Raw genomic sequence first — 8,066 nt, forward strand, 5'->3', positions numbered from 1 at the left:
TGTCATTGCATTGAATGCGATAATCTTAACATATTTTGCTGCAATGATAAATTATCGCAGAAAAATATGCTGAAATTATCGCACTCAATGCAATGACGAATGCCTATTTAGTGCGATAATTTTTTTATGGCTCCCCCAGGTGCAATATTTTGTGGGAATCGCATTTTGGCTGTGATGTTTAGTTATGTGTCGAGCCTCCCACTGGATTCATGCTCGAGCCCGCCTTGTGGGCTCCGGGGGCCGAAAGGGGCAGCGCAATTCTGTTGGCTGAGGACAGCCAGTCAGTTCCGCTGTTACCCGCGGGTGGCACCGCGACGGTGGTGGCACTGGGGACGGCAGCGACAGCAGCAGCGTTCGGAACCTTGGCGTGGGGGTCACGACGGTGGCGGAGGGGAGGAGGGGGGCGGCACCGGCGGTGTTGAGCTTGATGAAGTTGAGGGCATAGCTGTGAAAAAAGGGGAACAATAAATTAGTGAACTTATAATGCTTAGCAATTAATTTGAAGCACAAAGTAAGTGCCAATTTTGGTAATTATTGACACTTTTGAGTAATAAACTTTACCGTTTCTTAAGGGGGGTTTTATAACTTAAGTTCACTATTTTGGCATTTTCTCAATTTCTTTTTTCTGGAGGGGGGGAGAGTGGAAGGGGGGGGGGAGCTTAGTGTTACGACCATTACCAATGTGTGAGTGAATTTTGTTTCACTGCATCTCATTAAACAAAGGAACAACATCAGAATGTACTTTCGGCCCCTTTTCATGGTCTTGCCAGCCTGAACCTACAGGAAACCTGCTGTCTATTTTAGAAGCTTGCACGCAAGATTCCTTTGACAAATATTGGTTTAAAAACCTGCAGTTAAGTTTTCCATAATCCGTACCAGAAGAAATATAAAATGACAAAGGGGTTTTAGTATACTATCTAAAACAATCTTGTATTATTTTATTTTACAATTAACTAAACACTCTTAAATTCAATTTCGTTACATTGCTAATGAAATATTTTTATTTTAGGTAGTACACCAAAACCCCTGAGTCGTTCTATAGTCCTTGTGGTTTTGATTCGAGAAAACCTTATGACAGATCTTTAGACCAATATTTGTCGAAGGAATCTTGTGCGCAAGCTTCTAAAACAGGCAACAGCTTTCAAGTATTTTTTTTAAACTGTTACTGGTGGTTAAGAACAAGTTTTACATAATGTTATTGTTTGTGAAATCCAATTACATGTAGCTGTAGATTCATTTCAATACATTCTTTAGTAAGGATTTTATGCAATTTTAGAGTGAGTAAAACATTTCTAGGTACATTGGGTGTTTGAAAAGAGATTGAATGTATCTTACCTAATGTTTGCGGTATGAATTGAATGATTATAATTTAACTGTTTCCAAGTAAGCAATGTGAATTCAGGAGGATATATTGCATAACTTGTAGGAGAGATGTTCTGCATCATTTCTATTAGAAAGTGCATGTGAAATATTTTTGAACTACTTAAGAAACGGTGAGGTGTATTACTCAAAAGTGGAAGGGCAAAATTATCACTAAACTTAGCATATAGCTTTTACTAAAGGGCCTTGAAAAAAATTATTCTAATCGGAGGCTATTGTATCCTAAAATTACAACATTTCTATAAAGATCTAACTCTTATGTACTTCTTACTGTTCCAACTTTGATTATTAAAGAACGGCACAAGTACTGGTTTCCCACTCATCCAATATCGTATAACTCTCAGAACTTGAAGAGTTCATGTGAAAAGAATATTTAGTTATAAAGCTAATTAGTACATTTCACTGCAGTCTTTCATAAGAAACTTTTCACTTCAAATGATAATTTCAAATTGTGCACCTTCAACTAATTATACAGGCCAAAACTCCTAATATTCTTTCTCAAACAGGTAAATATTTTTGTGAACTCACCGCACTTTAAGACTTCGATCTTGTTCAGTTCGACTTGAATACTGCTGTCCTGTACGCTGGCAAAGTTTGGGTGGTTGACATCCTATAAACAGATAAAGATGTAGGTTAAGAACAACCATAATTTCAATAGAAGGGGGTCTTATTAAAAAAAGAACTTCAAATCAAAATATAGATAACAACGTGATTTAACCAACACATACCTTGACAAATTGCGTCCTGGACTCAGAACAGTGCCCTTCGATGTTTTAACTCGCTCCTGATTTCTCGTAACACATCAACCATAAGACCTGATAATTTACAACAGGTTATGAGCTCCAGTGCTACGCACCTACTGCGCCAGTGATCCGTGAGAAGAATTGTGTTTTAAGTAAAGAAGTAGACTTAGTTTGTGGAACCCGGGTCGACCGGCGAACACACGTGAGACACGCCGCCAAACTAGCCAGACTTTAGCTGATTGATCCCAGGAGGTCCAGACCACCACGGTCGTCTCTGGGGCTATGCCGCCAATCCCGCCGCTCCAGGGTGCTGAAGACTGACCAAATTGGAAGTTCCGCGTCGATATGTAACTCGGCATCGAAGGTCTGACTGACTGCCTCACCTCCGACCCGCACCCCACGGACCCTGCTGCGATCCAGCGGGACTTCAGAGCAAAGTCGAAGATTTGCCCTAATCTTGGGGATTCGGCAATTCGGTACGTCAGGTCTGCAACAAGTGCAGCTTATGCTTGGAAAGCTTTGGGTGATGTGTACGAGGGCTCGGGCATACATCTACAGGAAGGGCTCTGCTAAAGGAGTCAGACAATAGATACTGGGCTGTTGCACTTGAAATGGCTGTATATCTTAAGAATTTATGCCTAACTAAATCTGTTGAGGGGAAAGCTCCTCTTCGTGCTTGGACAGGCACTAAACCAAATGTCGAAAATCGTCGGGTATTTGGATGCCTGGCCTATGTGTGTGTATATCAGTAGAATGAAAAGTAAGAAATTAGGAAGCAGGTCCAGACCTTCTGTGCTCATGGGCGATGATCAAGAAAAGAAAGGTTTCAAGTTAATGGATTTAACCTAACAAAACACTTTGTAGAAAGAACTGTTGCTTTTGTTGATGAGAGGTTCCCAGTCAAGGAGTTGAAATCATGTAAAGACAATTTAAAGATCAATGAAGTAAGGAAGAGTTTAGAGGTGATTCCTTCATTCTCACAAGTAACAGTTATGAGCTCAAATGAGAAGTGTTCCGGTGATGACTCAAATGAATCATCTTAATGAAAAGACAGCTTTCTTAAATGGTGATCTATCAGAAGCCGAGTAAGATTAGTGCAAGTGTTGCCGTTGCAATCAAATTTTGAGGTAAATGATTTAGGTGGGGTGAAGGACTGTCTTAGTAAGAAAATAGTCAGAAAGTGGAAGGAGGGAACCCTGCTTCTACACTACACCAAGAAGACTACATAAAAAGTGTTTTGTCCGAATTCAATATGATTGGTGAAAATTTTGAGTGTAAAGGTTCTGACACAGCAATGGAGAAAAGTTGTATCCTAACACATCAACCATACCTCCTGATAATTTACAACACTGAACATTTGTTCGGAATTCGTCAGAAAGACATGAGTGAAGAGGACAAGGAGCAGGTAAAGGTGCGTGCTGTTAAAGTTAGACAGTTTATGTCTATGCTGCACATGCGTTTATTGGCATCTGTCAACGAAGCTAATTATAAAAATAACGGTACAATTATTGTATTTAGAAGACCACCTGCTTCTTCAATCACACGAAACATGATTGAAGATTATGGTCCTTGTCCATGGTGTTACATACTCATGAAGAAGATCAGTTTGGCCAAGCATTTGAAGTATTCTTGTAAAATAAATGATAGGAAATCTGAGACAACAACTCGCAAGCAAGTGCAGTTAGAGTCCCAACTGCTGCTACTAGCTACAGCAGAAATGTGTGAAGATTTTAGGAGGGATGTGATTTGTTGTTTACGACCTGGTATATTGTCCACTATTTTTATGAAAGACCCCCTAATTTTGAAAGTAGGAAAGTCCTTGTACAGATGTCATCGTCATTTAAAGAGGAGATTGCAATATGTGGGGTGAAATTAAGAAATATTGCCAGGCTATTTGTCGATGTAAAGTCTGAACCTAAAGACCTTCAAAATTCTGAAAAATAGTTTTAAGTGCTAGTTTACCCTGCATCCAGTATATTGCCAACCCAACGTACTGTCATGCCTTAGCCTAGGCACCCGGTATGTGCTACATTATGTAAGATCACGTTTGTTGTTTCACAGGGTTCGAAGGAAGGACATTTTTTTTTTTGAAATATGCTTCACTGGGCCAGCTTAGAAGGGTAATCGGCCCAGTGGGTGCACCAAGAAAGACAATCTATTCGACACTCGCTGAAATGATGAAGTAAAGCAGGCTTTCCATTTGAAGTACCACGATACTTCGCCCTGCACAGCCTTCCACAGAACAGTCGTTGGCAAGCAGGGGGCCAAGAGGATGCGGACACTCAGTTAGACGAAGGCGAGAAAATTGCCCGAATAAATGGCCATGTTAACTCGAGCCCACACCGGAATGAAGAAGTGTTTGAACGACTGAACTGAGACTGTTGACCGATAATCCAAGCGTCGTGTTCAACGAGCACGTCTGCGAATACTATGATAACCCGTGCCTGCCTAAGCCAGGGAGCATCCAATGTCTCTACAAGATTCGCCACGAAATAAGATGGAAAAATGACAAGGACAAGTGTGAGAGTTTTCATTACTTAGCGCAGAAAAGGGAAACAAAACAGCAAAATAGCGAAATTTTTGATCACGACGACCCAAATCTTTTTCAGGTGAGTTTAATCTAGACGTCAATATATATTTACGTTGTAGTGTCATTCCCTCTGAGAGTAGCGTGGCGGGGAGGGGGCGGCTTCATCGCTAATGCACCCCCTGTTTGAGACGGGGAGGACCCTCACGCCGTGTTCTATGCTGCTCTTGTCGTTAAAACGGTTGCAGGAGTACATAGTATTCCTGTGTCACAAATGATGACAACGTCACAGAATGCTGTAAGCGCCTGCAATCGGCTCCATAGTGGCTCAAGAGGCGTCGGAATAAGAAGTGGAGCGGCGCGGGGCGACTTCAAAACCATTGTCATCGATAAAAGCTGGTAAAGTATTAATATAGTAACATGTTTGACTGGTCGTTTTTCTTAACGCACTCCCTTTGAAGTAACAAAGTGAACTATTTTGTTTGTTTTAAACAGGGCAGTCTGCCTGAGACCAGCCTGAATCAGACATACATCTTAATATTATAATTCTTGTTGTGACACAAAGACTGAGGCAAAACAGGACCTTCTACGTCCCCTATTAATTTCATTTTTTTAATTTCAGGAGATGACACAGGAGATTTGTGTTGCATGCAATGTCGTCCACACTCCGTGTTACTTCCATTTAATCATGAGAATATCACCAGCGTCCTCACACGCTTCTTCAACCAAGGACCCGGGCTAAGTAGACAATACTTGCCTACAAGACCAACCCCAACACCCCTGTTCTGGTATAACGGAAGTCCAGTTAGTTGGCAGCTCAATTGATGGTTTCGTATCATGTGATTGTCATGGTAGAGGGTGCAGCGAGGTGCATTGGAATTAAATGCCTCGATTGCTTAAGAGATGCCTTTGCAGAAGAAATATCAAATGCTAAGACATGTTTAGAGACTGTGCTTGACGATGCATCTATGGTCGTTTTGTTGCTGGACAAAAGGACAGTTACTATTATTACCAAGTGCAGACGGAACTGTTCTCTTCACGAACTACATACTGTGATTCTGTTTTGAAGACTTCAAAGACAATTTTCGACTCTAGGGACGAGTGTCAGTACTCCATGATTAAGCTAGAAGATAATATTGAAAAATGGCAATATCTGCTCCAGGAGGTGGCTCAAAACATAACTTATGGCGCACTACGGTGAGGGCATCACAACTGCTCAAGGCGTTGGCAGGGATGATGTCCTAAATTTTTACGGGATTTGTGGGCGACTTCCTCCAAGACGTTTGGTACCGCGACCAGAAGAAGTTGGACAAGAAAGATGAGAAAGAGAGGGCCATGGAGCTTGCTGAGTTGATCCGGGGGGAGGCTCGAAAGGCCTTCTGTACCGATTATGAGTACCTGTCGGTGAATTACTTGGCCGCGGAGGCGGAGGGCGCAACAACGCCTCTCCTCAAGCTGTTTCTAGAAAAGCTCATTACAACCAAAGAAGTGGACAAGACGAAAGTGATCCGGAAACAGCAGAACATCGGTCAGTGTGTGATGCTCGCCATTCGGCCGAATAGAAGAGTGTGTCTTTGAAAATCCTGAGCAACCGTATATGAATGTTCAACTACTATGACAATAGCATAACCTAGAAACCGCAGCTAATATCAAATAGAGATTTGAACACTGAGAAGCGTCTCAGAGCAAGCGGCTCAGAAATGCACAATTTTCGCCTAATTTTTGCAACGTTGATTGGTGATTTAATAAGTACAAAAGATGAGGTGTGGCAGTATTATCTTGTTGTTAGAGATATTTTAAGTTTTCTGTATGCTCCTAAAATTCAGACAGAGTGTATTGACAGTTTCAGCCTTCTTGTTGCTTCACATCATAAGAAGTATAAAAATTTATTCAACGACACTCAGAAACCTTAGTTACACAATCTGATTCGTTATGCCCGAATCATGAACCAGAGTGGGCCTCTTTGCTATCTGAGTAGTAATTGTTATGAAGCCAGACATAAGCCCAACAAGGAGGTTGCAGCTGCCACTACATCCAGGCGGGATCCACTCCGGACTGTTTGCCATAAAGAATTAGTTACAGTTGTGTTATCGCTTCTTGGCAAATCATGGATTAAGAGAGAGAGATTTTATGTACGACCTGCATGTGCCATTTTGCTGGGGGGTGAAGGCACTGTTAAATGTTCTAGAAATTAATGAAGATTTTGTTGAGATTTCTTGGCTAGAATCTAATGGTATGAAATATGGACCAAATATGTGTGTTTGTCACGGTGTCGATGAGTCCTATGGCACAGTTCGGGCGAATAGAAAAAATATGTGCAATGAGAAATTTGAAATCCTTATACATTGTGTCTATTGAGACAATTGGTCTTGAAGAAAATTTCTCTGCATACGAAGTTGTTGAAAAGGATGGTAAAATAAATGTGCATTTCTTGTACTGATGCATTGTCAAATTGTTGTCAGGTGAGGTGAGCTAGACCATCACCCCGCACGTGTGTCCAGTGCCGCTTTAATGGATGGATGTGCCTGATGGACAAAACCGGAGGTTGGACACCGTCGTGACCATCATGGAGCCTCTGAACTACGCGGCGGGGCAACATCTCTATGCCAGGTCCACACGCCTGCACGTCCAGACCACGGAGGACCTCGACGGCGACCTGGCCGCGGCGACCAGGAAGGGGTACTTCACGGTGAGGCGTACTTCAGAGCACTAGGCCGGCGTGTGTACGGATGGTGGTGGAGCAGGACATCATGTGCGCCTTCAAGAGCCGGGGGGCGGTGGTGACGAGCCGCGGAGAGCGGGCTCAGGCAGTGGGTCGGCAACATGCCCGCCATGCACAAGGTGACCACTACTCTGGAGGGGTACTGTGGCCTCAAGCGTGTTACCTCAGAGGAGCATGTGGACCTGCGGGAGTCTCGCCTGTCGCGGGACTAGGCGGACAGGCAGAGCCTGGTCAGCTCGTTCGAGTCAGACAACCCTTTCGACAACACCGAGAACATCCGGTGCATATCGACGGGCGTCAGGGGTGCCAAAGATGTCAACTGCGAGAGGGCCACGATTCAAGGAGCCGAGGTCATAGAGCCGAGGCCATGGAGAAATTAATTGGCACGAACTTCATGGACCTGAAGATCCCCAAGTAGTTGCGGCTCATTTCCTTTTCGCAGCTGCTGGCCGCCCCGAGCAAGAAGAAGGCCGACCCCGCAGTCGAGAGCAACAGCTTGTTCTTAACCGTGTGCTGCCTAGGAGTGAGTATGTAGTGCAAAGTTCCAGGAGTACTTGCAGTACGAACTGTGCCGGACGCCTCCCGCCCTCTTTGAGAACGGGATGATGCGCGCCAATGCCAAGGCCATGCTGGTCCCGTGCCTTGTGAAGGCGGTGGCGGTCGCGGGGTCATACCCCGTCGAAGAGCCCCCCCC

At 43.6% G+C, this 8,066-nt stretch overlaps 1 long non-coding RNA gene across 1 annotated transcript; it reads right to left on the reverse strand.

The window, feature by feature from the left end:
• Positions 1–177: 177 nt before the first annotated feature.
• On the reverse strand, positions 178–3,567 carry LOC127749625 (uncharacterized). The gene is made up of 3 exons (XR_008011243.1): positions 2,109–3,567; positions 1,909–1,990; positions 178–445 (listed from the first exon to the last, which is right to left on the reverse strand). It is a non-coding gene; the product is annotated as an uncharacterized LOC127749625 (long non-coding RNA).
• Between the last annotated feature and the right edge of the window lie 4,499 nt (positions 3,568–8,066).

The sequence above is a fragment of the Frankliniella occidentalis genome, unplaced genomic scaffold (genome assembly GCF_000697945.3).
Source record: "Frankliniella occidentalis isolate FOCC.00 unplaced genomic scaffold, Focc_3.1 Scaffold70, whole genome shotgun sequence".
Classification (NCBI taxonomy): Eukaryota; Metazoa; Arthropoda; class Insecta; order Thysanoptera; family Thripidae; genus Frankliniella; species Frankliniella occidentalis.